The sequence below is a fragment of the Carcharhinus amblyrhynchos genome, chromosome 2 (genome assembly GCF_965287045.1).
Source record: "Carcharhinus amblyrhynchos chromosome 2, sCarAmb.v2.hapA, whole genome shotgun sequence".
NCBI lineage: Eukaryota > Metazoa > Chordata > Chondrichthyes > Carcharhiniformes > Carcharhinidae > Carcharhinus > Carcharhinus amblyrhynchos.
The window spans coordinates 1,634,135-1,648,075 of NC_137325.1; the positions used below are offsets into that span (position 1 = coordinate 1,634,135).

The window sequence follows — 13,941 nt, forward strand, 5'->3', positions numbered from 1 at the left end:
ACTGGAGGCACAGCAAGTTCTGGAGTTCGATTCATAGGACTATAGCTGGCAATACATCAGCTTCATAACAAACTTTCAAATGGCAACATTGCAAATGAATGTTCCTTGCGGCCTGTAACAGAACACCTACACTGAACAAGAGAAATAGAAATAAAAAGGTGGAATGCTACAGTTCTATTTCAGCAGATTTTGCTTACCAATTCACCAGGGCTATGTTCCAAAGGTTATTTTGAGCATAAATCACTGTTTTCAATATCTTTTCTCCATTACACACAACAATAAACAGACAATAAAACAAGATACTTCCCACAGTCTGAGGGGAAGGAACTCTAATCATTCTTAAGGGTATTATAAAATAATACATCGCATCAAACCCAGAATGGGTTCAATGTTTGTATGTCACCAAAACAATTGTAAGAATAACATAAAAACAACTGACATCTGGTGCCATTATTTTAATGAGTCTTCAAGCAATAATAAAGTATGATGTTTGATGAAGTGATCGTGAAAACACTAATGGGCATCATTTATTAAGGAGGCAGTTTGCTCTTTCTTGTACAGAAGAAATAAAATAATATTTCTAGCAATGTAGTTCGTAGATCGAGGCTGGAAAACTTTCTTTGGTGGGCTCTACTTGGCTTGGATCAAACTCACCCTTTCATTCATGGCTAGATCAGTCCCTTAGTAATGTTGTGATTTTTGACTTTTTTTTTAGTTACATAATATTATTTTACATGGTTACAATCCAGGAGATGACATCATTGACAATTAAACAAAATTTAATCATCAAAAAAATGCTTCCTAAAAATCCAATCACATTTTGCACCAATGAGATCTTTTTGAATTGGACCAGTTTCCTTCCTGAATCGGCAGACATTCACACACACCCACCCACAACACACCCGGACACACACACACCCACAACACACACGGACACACACACCCACCCACAACACACACGGACACACACACCCACCCACAACACACACGGACACAGACACACACGGACAGACACACACACCCACACACACACACCCACCCACAACACACACGGACACAGACACAGACACACACAGACACAGACACACACACAGACAACACACACGGACAGACAGACACACACACCCCCACCCACACCACACGGACAGACACACACAGACACACACACACGGACACGACATACACACACGGACACAACATACACACAGACAGACACACACGGACAGACACACACACCCCCACCCACAACACACACGGACAGACACACACACCCACCCACAACACACACGGACAGACACACACACACACAGACAGACACACACACACACAGACACAACACATTCACACACACCCACCCACAACACACATGGACAGACAGACACACACACACAAATACCGCCCAGGGAGCACAGATGGAACGATACAGTACTTCAGGGGGTTTACCCCGACTACATTTGTTCTAATTACATTGTGGTTTATCACCCATGGAAATTAATTATTGGAATTATTCATTATTAACGATCTTGAATTTAATCATTTTGGCCAGTTTTTTTTCTGCCGTGGTTCCGACTGCAGCTGCGTTTCCTTCACGAGGGCCGATCAGAATCCTGACCACAGCACAGGGACCTCATCAATCCCTGCTGGAAATTTCACTGTCAGGTGTACAAAGCTAAATGTGCGTTGATGATATAAGAGAACCAAGTTGCTGAGGTATAAATGACTTATACCCACTGCTCGATGGCGATTCTATTTTTAAAAGTAGAGCCAATTAATTATGAATATTTCTCAGCCACACACTTCCATTTGTGGAAAATCTTGTTGCTTACATCATTAAAAAAGCTCCAAAATCAGCAAAGCAGTTTGCAAAATTCATCAAACCACTTCAACCTTCAATTTTTTTTTGTTATTTCAGAAAATACGATTGTTGGATCAAGTACCTGAGTAATTTGAGATCTGTTTGCTGGAATTTTACCGGCTTGCCCACCCCTGGTTCTGGGCAAGGCTCGCAGTACGGCATTGCCCATTGACCTCGGGTGGGATCTTACGAGTCTCAGACAGACAAAGAAGAACAAAGAACAAAATCAGCCCAGGAAACAGGCCCTTCGGCCCAACGAGCCCGCGCCGCCATCTCAACACCACCAGTCCCCTTCTCTACCCACAACGAGGTGGTAAAATTCCAGCAGTTGTTTGGGTATCTTCATAACGATGTACTTTTTTTTAACCTTTGGGGAATATTTGGGAAATGATGGAAGGATTTCCTGAGCTGATTATCAGCCCGTTAAATCATGCTAAATGCACCTTCCACGGCCAACAAGTCCTGGCATTGGACTTCAACCCGGAGCTTCTGTGCCTGCTGGGGGGCACCACTCACTGTGCCACCATACCTCCTATTTGTGGCGAGTGGTGTGTTCTCGGGAAGCCCAGGTGATTTTTGAGGCCTCTAAATCACAAAGCTTCACACTACTCGGGCTTCTCCTCAACTTGGGAAGAATTTGATGTTGGCAATGGCAGTTTTACCCGCTGGCTGGAGGACTGCAGATACCCCACATTGCCTCTCTTGGGGGAGGCCTCACAGAACTGTGGCATGGTGGCACAGTGGTTAGCACTGCTGCCTCACAATGCCAGGGATCCGAGCTCAATTCTGACCTTGGGGGGGTTCTGTGTGTGGAGTCTGCACATTCGCCCCATGTCTGCATGGGTTTCCAAAGAACAAAGAAAATTACACAGGAACAGGCCATTCAGCCCCTCCAAGTCTGCACCAACCATGCTGCCCGACTGAACTAAAATGCCCTACCCTTCCGGGGACCATATCCCTCCATACCCATCCTATTCATGTATTTGTCAAGACTCCCCTTAATCATCTACAATTCATTGCCATCATCAGGAAGAACAGTCATATTGTATCTGCTTCCCCCGACAACGAGCCCCAGGCACCCACCACCTTCTGTGTAAAACTTGTGCCTCAAACATCTCCTTTAAACCTTGCCCCTTGCACCTTAAATCTATGCCCCTAGTAATTGATTCTTCCACCCTGGGAAAAGGCTTCTGACTATCTACTCTGTCCTTGCCTCTCATAATTTTGTAGATTTCTATCAGGTCTCCCCTCAACCTCCTTCATTCCAGTGAGAACAAATCAAATTTCTTCAATCTCTCCTCATAGCTAATGCCCTCCATTTCAGGCAACACCCTGGTAAATCTTTTCTGTACCCTCTCCAAAACCTCCACATCCTTCTGGTAGTGTGGTGACCAGAATTGAACACTGTATTCCATGTGCAGCCTCACTAAGGTTCTATAAAGCTGCAACATGACTTGCTAATTTTTAAACTCAAAGACCCGGGCGATGAAGGCGAGCATGTTGTATGCCTTCTTGACTACCTTCTCTATCTGCATTGCCACTTTCAGTGACCTGTGTACCTGTACACCCAGATCCCTCTGCCTATCAATGCTCTTAAGTATATTTCCTATCTGTATTAGAACTTCCAAAATGCATTACCTCACATTTGTCCGGATTAAACTCCATCTGCCATCTCTCCGCCCAAGTCTCCAGCTGATCTATATCCTGCTGTATCCTCTGATGGTCCTCATCGCTATCTGCAAATCCACCAACGTTTGTGTTGTCTACAAACGTACTAATCAATCCAGTTCCATTTCCCTCCAAATCATTTATATATATTACAAACAGCAAAGGTCCCAGCGCTGATCCCTGAGGAACGTCACTTGTCACAGCCCTCCATTTAGAAACATACCCTTCCACTGCTACCCTCCGTCTTCTTTGACCGAGCCAGTTTTTTATCCACCTTGCCAGCTCACCTCTGATCCCATGCAACTTCACCTTCTGCACCAGTCTGCCATGAGTCTGGTACAGAAAGCCTCCGGTTTCCTCCCACAGTCCAAAGATGTGCAAGTTAGATGGATTGGTCAAGCTAAATTACACTTTAATGTCCCAAGATGAGTAGATTATGTGGATTAGTGGGATAAATATGTGCGGTTACAGGGATAGTGTGGTGTCTGGGCCTGGGTAAGATGCTCCATCAGAGAGTTAGTGCAGACTCAATGGGCCGAATGCCCTCCATCTGCACTGTAGGGATTCTATGCTTCTAATTAAGTGTCTGTCAGGCACTTAACTGGCCAGCAGTACGCCCTCCGCAGGATTTAGGTCCACAGAGATGGAAGTACCACCCCCAGAGGCCAACAACTCTCTAATACAGACAGTACCAATGGAAGCTGTGCCTATTGTTAATAATGTTGGTACCCAAGGCCCAGGATCACTGGCAGTAGGTGAGAGAGGAGATTGGAGTTCACTGGCTGGGGATTGCTGGGCATGGAGGTGATGGTAAGAGTTGGCACGGGGCTGTGTCTCATCTATTCCCCCCCTTCCTGATGTCAGGATTATCGATCAGCACCAGGTATGTTTCTATGAGGGAATGAGGGACCCCCAATGCAAAGCTCCATACCCTCTCAACCACACCAACCCCAAGCAGGGCCTGAGCTTCCCACATGGCAACATCCTTGCCTGCTATTGGTAAAATCTCTGGGGCAGTAGAGTGAGATATTAATTGCTGACTCAAGGACCTCAATTCACATCCGGGTGAGAAGACAGTCCATGAACCTTCCAACCATGGATTTAATTGGGCAGAGGTGGAAAAGCGATGGGACGGGCGGACTTGGGGAGGGGGATGGGGGGTTGAGGGAGGGTCCAAGCATCACACCCTCTTGTCCGATAAAATGCTCCCTCTCTCCCAAAACCCCACGTGCAATGTACTCATGGGAGGGAAAATTAAGTTTCATCCCTCATGCCTGCATTTACTGCAGGCTCACTCATGGGGATGGGTGGCTATGGCTCGTTAACAGCTCCTTCATTATTGCATCAGCCGGCCAGGATTCTGCCAGTATTCAGATATTCCAATGGCAACTCGACCTATTCTGGGGCAGAAAGACGACTGGAAGATTTGAAGGAGTGGAGTGGGATTAATGCAGCTGAAATATTGTTACTTGGCCCAGTTGTTATTTGTGTTACTAAGATGGCTTATTTAAATTTGTTGAAGATATTTATTTCACCAATGAATCGTGTACAGGTCATTGCTGTCATCAGGAGGAACAGTCATTGCTGGGGAGTTTCTCTGACGATGTTATCAGTATATTGGGTAGAATTTTCCAGATGGCAGGGTTTCCCAGCATCCCACTGGACAGGTTGGCGGTTGATGTCAGCGGCCCCCCCCCCCAGTGATTTAAGGTGGAACTTAATGAGGGCAACCTCTGGGGATGAAATTCCACCTCAGATCTGCCAGCCAATCAGATTGGAGGATTAGTGTAGGCAGGTGACTGGGACAGTCTCCTTTAAAAGGTCAAAATGAAAGAGGGGGGTATCTCAGGGCAGGGTGTGTGGGGCAGGGGGGAGGGAAGGGACAGAGTCTGGGTGGGTGAGGGGAGGGAGTCTCCAATGGAAAAGGGGGTCAGTAATGGAAGCACTGACACCTCTCCCTTTCCTGAGGGCCAAACTAACCTGCAAGGGATCCACCTAATCCCTGCTCTCCTCCTCAAGGAAATACTAACTGGTGGCTGAAAGGCCTTGGCTGGGGTGAGGGCACACAAGCCCCCTCCAGATTTGTCCACTTACCTTCACCAATAGAAGTCTGACAGCTGGGGACTGATGGCTGGGTGATGGGGATGCCCTCTCCTGTCTGTAGCTCACTGGCAGGGAACCGGAAAACTCTGCCAATTATTTTTGAATGCATTTGCAATTTCATTGCATTGAGAAAACCATTCCTGCATATCCAACTGTTGATGGGAAATTGTAGAAGACAAATTTGATTTTCAAATTACAATGGAACTGTTGTTGTGTTGGTGATTGCTGCTCTGAATGTCAGTAAACAGGTAATGAAGGTAAAAATTATTTAGCGCCTGATGCCTGCAGCTCTGTGGAATGTGCACTATAGGGACAACACAATGTTAGAGAACGGGATGGAATGCAACATCAAGCTTACAAAGTGACTGTTTGATATGAATTTACATTTGGTGGTTATTGCCTCAATGAAGAAACTCTGTGACTTGATAAAGAAAAAGCTGGAACAAAAGCATTTCAGCACAAACACATTCCCTTCATTCATTGGAGAGGAACAAAGAACAAAGAAAATTACAGCACAGGAACTGGCCCTTCAGCCCCTCCAAGCCTGCACTGACCATGCTGCCCCGACTGAACTAAAACCCCCTACCCTTCCGGGGACCATATCTCTCTATTCCTATCCTATTCATGTATTTGTCCAGATGCCCCTTAAAACTCACTACCGTACCTGCAAGACCAATCCATCCAGCTCACCTTCTAACTTCCCAGTTTATATCACTTGTGTGAGATGTTGGCCTCCACCTCAAAGCCCTTTTAACTGTCTGCTGAAACCTTCTCAAAACTTTGAACATTTCTATTAGATTCCCTCTCGATTTTTCTGTTTCAATGAATATTTAATTTATGAAATCTCACAAGATAACTCCATCCATTTTAGTCCTAGTAAAGTCCGATTAACCCTTTTCCCTGGCTTCATTATCCTTTCCCTATTGGCAGTCTAAACCTGGACACAGAATTCCAGCTATCATGGCATCAGATAAATTTACCATCAGTTTGCTGTCCTGTTTCAATGTCTCTGAGATGTGAAACTCTGAATTTCTTTCACTTCTCTTCTTGCTTCTGACAACTTGCAGCAATGTTTCTGTAACCCCCAAAAATCCACTCCCATCAGTAACTTCTGACTGTGAGCATCACACCACTCAGAACCCCGATTGGTTGTCATTGCTGATATCCAACTGGAAGTTAGATGGTTGTTTTTTGATATATTTTTCTGGGCAAAAGCTAATCCTTTAACACAGATACTTACCTCATGATAACAGACCTCCCCAGTCATCACAACAGTTTTGTTTCGTGAATTGTGCTGCATTGGGTTCCCAGAGGTGAAGCAATCAGATTTAATGTGTGACACTTGGAGGGTTAGCATTTGGTAACCAGGGTTACTGATCTTCCAACTGAAGCTCGAGTTACAATGACTGATTACTTCACAGCTGCAACACACAGGGGTAAATGTTCTGATCCTGCCCGCCACAGGAATCGTCATGGGGGAACAGACATTTTAATCGTTAAAAAGGTCCATTAACCTCGGAGAGAAACTTCTACTCCCTAGGTGGGTGGGACCAGAAATCCTACCCATAAGTGTCAAAACGTTAATGTAGCAAACACTTTAAGATCACAAAGATTCTATAAGCCTTAGTTCCTGTCTCATCTTCCATATTTTTTCCACAGTTAACAGACGATACAACATTGTAATGTCTAGTTATCGGACACTGGAAATATTCAAGTACGAACAGCAAAGTAAAAAGACAATATTTTAGTACTCAACAAGAAACCTTTGCAAGCTGTGAAAAACCTTTTACTTCCCTTTGAAATTTAACAACAGATGTCTATGTATCTCCTAATGCAAATGTCTAAGCCTAGCCTATTTACCTGTCAACCACTTGACCAGGAAAGTCTTGTTATAAATGCATGCATCTTGTGCCTTTAGTCTTTTTCCTCAACTCTTCCATGAATATTTCCTCAGCTTAATTAATCATTTACACACATATGAATACATACACACTTCCACACATGCACATATGCAGGTGCATGCATATGCACACACACACACACACACACATACACACAAACATAGCCACACATCTATGCACGCACACAGGCATATGCATGTACGCATGTACATGCACAAACACACACATACTATAGAATAACACAAATTTCCTCAAAAATATAAACAAGACTATCATCAATTGTCACACCTGTTTGGGAAATATCATGAAATCAAGTGTTCTTTGGGTGCAAAGGCACTTTAAAAAAAGGTTTACAATCTACTCAATTCACTTTTCACAGGTGGAGGAAAAGACTGGTTCAAAATATGTCAGTTTTTTGTGATAAACCCATTCTCCGTTCTCACACTGCAACAAATTACCATTTAAATACATTCAAGAATAGATTTTACTGTAAGGGAATAAAGTAAATCATTCCATTCTCAAATGCTGCCCCATTGCATTGGTTGATGACAAATTTTATGTTTGTGATTAAATAAATAATTTCAATGGAAATTTGAACTTCAAGTTCCCTCTGGAAAATCAATACAACTTCAAGAGTGATTTGTAGCCAGATTACCATCTGCACCTAGAACAGAAACTCTACCCTATTCTTCTCATGCTTGGCAATAGCTGGTACGGAACGACTGATACAACAGTCAACTGAGACACTGACCTTTGACTTCAGAAAGCTGAGTCTGAGAGGTGAGAAAGTCTGTTATAACCACAAGGTTCACAGATCTGGAGTAAAACTATTGCTGCCGAGTCCCAACCAAATCTCAACACGGAAACAATTTTCTGTTGCCCAAGATCGCTCGTAATCTCGTGCTGAATTGCCAACAACGAAGAAAACTCCAGTCTGAGATACATTTTACAATAACCTCTCAACAAGAAATTAAACAGCAGCCGAACAGGATGGTGACACTATTCCTGGGGTCCGCGATGGCTGTGACGGTGAACAGACTTTTAGCAAGTTACTCAGATGAGTCAGAACACCGAATTTACAACGTGCTTCAGTTCGCAACCTTTGATACTTTTCAACGCTAATGAGTGATTCACATGCACATTACGGCAGGAAACTGATGATGCGACAGCCATTAGCTGGGAGAAACTATGCATCTGCCATCCATCTGATCAGCCTACCCTCAGTTTAGCTCAACAGCACAGATAACAATTATTATTACATACCGTGGAAATGATTGGAAATACATCACCATTCCTTCACTGTCACTCCCTCTCTAACAGCATTGTGGGTGTGCCTACACCACATGGACTGCAGCTGTTCAAGGCAGCAGCTCAGCACCACCTTCTCAAAGGTAACGAGAGGTTAGGAATAAACGCTGGTTTAGCGATGGTAGTGTGTGCTCTGCATAAAGGGGAACCAGTGGATGTTCTGTACTTAGACTTACAGAAGGCATTTGGTGCCACATCAAAGGTTATTGCAGAAAATAAAATCTCATCATGTACAGGGTAACATATCGGCATGGATAGAAGATTGTCTAGCTAACAGGACACAGAAAAATGGCATGAATGCATCTTTTTCAGGTTAGCAGGATGTATTTGAGTTGAATTTGAGATTGTATTTGGAGCCTAAGAAAAGAATCACGAGTGATACATTATTTTAAGGAAGACTGTATAGTTTTAAGGCAATGCACGTACAGCTACAAGTTAGTGGCTCATTTAATATTCTGCTTAATTCTCTTTCTGATTAAGTTTGACAATGAAAAAAAATCACATGGATTGTTAAATGGATAGTATCTTCATCATCATCCATTTTGCACCATTCTCTGGAAGAGAATGTGTCCTCAGGAAAATATTAGAAGCTACTATTAAATAAGTTATAACAAAGAACTTGGATAAGTGCCCTGAACACCAGTCAGAATGATCTTGAGAATACAACACTTACCTCAAGGACAACTCAACTGCATTGGATTTGGAGAAGGATTGACAGCCAATCGCAGCCACGGCAAGTTGTCCAGTTCAGCAAGTTCTTTTCATATAACTTTCTATTACTTCCAAATCTACTTTGCTGATGAGGTGATTGATGACTCCTGTTATCTGTAAAGAAAAACAACCTGCGTTAAACATGATGGAATCAATGTGAATGAGTAAGGCACAGATAGAAAGGAGAATACTGCAAGGCTGGCAGTGGAGGTAATTCACTATTCAGTATTCTATTTGTAAATTCTGTGTAATACACAAGAACAAAAAGTTTCACTGTCTGGCACATTTTTAATATGAGTTATTGGAAATTCATCCTCAAGAAACAGTTTCGATTTGCTTGGCAGAGCCATCTTGCAAAACCTGTCAATAATGATTAGAAGTATGAATGATGAGAAATGCATTTTGGTAACCCTTCACAGAATTTGCTTAGGCTTCTATCTCCTTATTTATTTTTTATTCTACTTAGTGAACAGAAACGTATGCCTTCCAGTCTGGACCGCAAGCAAAGGCTAACCCACAGGAGCAGTATTAACGAACAGATAAAATCACAGCAGAAACAGAATTCAACCCTATGCCTTCCTCCACCTGAAAAATATTCAATCATTCCAGAGAGTCCCAAAGTCGCAAAACCCTCTGATAGAAAAAATGTTCTCCTCATCGCCAATCGACAAAGGCAACCCTTAATTTCAAACAGTGTCTCCTGGTTCTAGACTCACCCCAAGAGTAAACTTCCTTTCCACATCCACCTTGCCCAGGCCGTTCACATCTTATAGACGTCAATCAAGGCACCCCTCACTCTTCTAAAGTGTCTGCCCAACCTTCCTGCAACCAGCTCATCCTGGGCACCACTCCAGTAAACCTCCTCTGAACTCACTCCAATGCATTTACATCCTTTCTTAAAGGAAGGAGATTTAAGGGCTCAATTCTTTCATCACAGAGCAGTGGGTGGGAGGAGGGGTGGGGGTGAGGAAGGATATCGATCGAATGGATCTCCCAGCTTCAGTTTCACTGAGGGTGTCTATCTTACAGCCTCAATGTCTTCCTGTGGATCCAGCTTCTTTCTTCAGGCGATCCATTTTCTTCTGTCAGTGATGTTTGGCGCCATTTCGATGTGGCAGGTTGTGCGGCATCAAGCCCGCACTGCCACAGAAAATGACACAAAACACCCAGCTGCATAACCAGTTACCCCAGGGCAAAAATATCTGGCCTGGTTTCCATTGTCCTCAACAGCGGGAAACATTCTCCACTTCTGTCTCCATCCCGCTCCCTCCACCATGGGACTTAGTCCCAAAGGAGAGAATTCCACCCAGGATTAGAGATGTGGGCTGGAATTTTCCAGTGATTCATTTCTGGTCCCATCGCTGATGGTGCGCCCTCCAGGCGGGCTTCCTGGCGGTGTGGGGCTCAGTCAGTGCGAAATCCCATTGCTGCCTCCCACTGCTGGATCACACTGCAGAGAGACCAGGAAGTATCTCCCTGTCCATGGTCTCACCCCAGAAATATAAACATCTAATGGTACCTAATGAGCCTTTGACATACAAACCTGAATAAAAATACAACCGTATTGGCACAAAATATCTGAAGATGATATGTTATACATACATTATTTTTCAAACAATTATGAAATATCTACATAGTAAATATATCAGAAATCATAGAATCCCTAGACTACAGAAGAAGCCATTCAGCCCATCTTGTCTGCACCAACCCTCCAAAAGCGCACCATACCGAGGCCAAATTCCCACCTTAACCCCACAAGCCTGCAGTTTGATCATGGCCAATCCACCTAAGCTGCACATCTTTGGGCTCTGCAAGGAAACTGGAGCACCCAGAGAAAACCCACGCAGATACAGGAAGAACGTGCAAACTCCACACAGTGACCCAAGGCTGTAAATGTTACAGGACGTAGATTTACTTTTTAACTGTATATTTAATTCAATATTGTGAATCACATATCGATGTAAATAACATAAATTCGTCAAGAAACAAGCTAATATTTCAAATTCTTTGTCAGTTATCATCAATGTTAATTGGATAAATCAGGTTGCTATTTTAAAGACTTTTGAATATTTAGTTTATACAAAAACATTCAACAACAAGACATGCTCAAACAAGGTATCGATCATCACCTTTCTGGACCACCTCCAGTGTAATCTCTGGAGAGGCAGCCTATCTCCTGATGTTTTGAAGTATCTGGCCCATTTAATTAATTGATGCTGCTTTACTTTAGAAGTTAAATAAAAATCATGAAGTTTGCAGAGAAATTGAATCAAATACCCATGGCCAAATGTTGAGTTAATAGTCATAGAATCCTGAATGGCAGGAGGCCATTCAGCCCATCGAGCCTGCTGCGACCACAATCCCAGCCAGACCCTATCCATGTAACCCCAAGTATTTTGCCCTGCTAATCCCTGATATGATGTGGATATGCTGGCGTTGGACTGGGGTAAACACAGTAAAAAGTCTGACAACACCAGGTTTAAGCCCAACTGATTTATTTGATAGTAAACTCAAGCTTTCGAGGTTTCCCTCTTCGTCAGGTGACTGGAGAGTTCTGGCCTCAGACAAAGCATATAAAGCACAGACAGTTTACAGATTACTGCTGCATTCTTGCATCTCTGTAAAAAATTGATGTCTGTGTCGATATGCGCAATCTTCTTGGAGATCCTCTCCACTTGGATCCGGCAGTTTGCGGTGTCAATAGTAGTCATGATGTGGATATGCCGACGTTGGACTGGGGTAAACGCAGTAAAAAAATCTGACGACACTCAGGGGCAATTCAGCATGGCCTGGTGGGATCTTCTGGTCCCATTGCCAATGGTGTATCCTCACTGCAGGTTGTCAAATGTTTTTGTATAAACTAAATATTCAAATGTCTTTTAAAATAGCAACCTGATTTATCCAATTTAACACTGATGATGACTGTCAACATTTAGGGCTGGCATGGTCGTTAGCATTGCTGCTTCACAGTGCCAGGAACCCAAGTTTGATTCCCAGCTTGGGTCACTCTCTATATGCAGTCTGCATGTTCTCCCCATATCTTCATGGGTTTCCTCCAGGTACTCCAGTTTCCTTTCACAGCCCAAAAAGGTGCAGGTTAGGTGCTTTGGCCATGCTGAATTCCCCCTCAGTGTCAGGGGACTAGCAGGGTAAATATGTGGGGTTACGGGGATAGGGCTGGGCTGAGATTGTTGAGGGTGCAGGTTTGATGGGCTGAATGGCCTCCTTCTGCGCTCTTGGGATTCTCAACATTCGGCCATGGGCATTTGATTCAATTTCTCTGCAAACTTCATGTTTTTTTTAATGTCTAAAGCAAAGCAGCATCAATTAATTAAATGGACCAGATACTTCAAAACATCAGGAGATAGGCTGCCTCTCCAGAGACTACACTGAAAGCATTCAGGGGGTGATGATCGATACCCTGCTCAATCATGATTCCAGAAAGATTCTTGTTGTCAGATAATAGAGGAACTGAAAGCTTGCCAACCCGAAGCTTGCAGTCAATACTCAGCCTATTTCATAAAACGCTATTTTCAATTTCCAATTTTCAATTCTTAAATCACTGCATAGTTTTGCAGAATTGCAAACAGAAAGTCATGAAAACACCTCACCACACTGAGTTATCCTTTGCGCACTAAAATTGTAACAACTAACAGGATTCTGAAGGCAATTTGTCTTTTGTTAAAGAGGACAGAATTTAAATTTAATTTTGGTTTTCTTTTGGAAAATATTTTTTTTTCTGCACACTATCCAGAACAATCATCTTACATTGGGAAAAAACTGAAAGGAGATGATTGTGACAAGGCAGTGACAACATCAACAATCTGCATTGATTTGGCACCTTTAAATTAGTCAGCCATTCCAAAGTATTTCACAAAAGCATTATCAAATTAAATTTAACACCTGAAAACATAAGGAGAAATTGGAACAGATCACCAAGCATTTGGACAAAGAGGTATTCGCCTGTGCTGTCAGACTAAAATAAGCAACTACCTAGCAGTATTCAAACAACATTTTGTTCAGAAGTATAACCAAAACATGCCATGAAGGGACAAAGTACCCTTGGCACACTTAATTTCTTAAACACTGACATATTGTCAGAGGCTTGTGCGGTGTTGAAGTACATTGATGCTTTGTGCTTTTAATATTAAGTGATTAAATTTAACACAGGAAGCCAGGCTGGATTAATGTTCCTGTCACTGGTCTCAGTATCCATTCCCTACTCCACTACTGCACGATGGCTACAGAATATACAAGCTTTGGGTTGCACTGCAGCAACTTGTTATGATTATTTAGACAGTTCCTCCCTGCGTTGTGACCTCTACCACTGAAGAACAAGAGCAGCAATGTTGTGTGAATACCATCATCTCCAGGTTCCCTCCAGATCACACATTG

The 13,941-nt window shown here is 43.2% G+C and overlaps 1 protein-coding gene across 3 annotated transcripts in view; it reads right to left on the bottom strand.

Moving 5' to 3' along the window:
* The window catches only part of LOC145351806 (cadherin-18), a 556,159-nt gene that overhangs the window by 429,774 nt on the left and 112,444 nt on the right, over positions 1–13,941 (bottom strand). For all 3 annotated transcript variants that reach the window (XM_080201464.1, XM_080201490.1, XM_080201499.1), the window contains exon 2: positions 9,509–9,660. The gene's annotated coding sequence lies outside the window, so the exon portion shown is untranslated. The remainder of the gene's footprint in view (positions 1–9,508; positions 9,661–13,941) is intronic.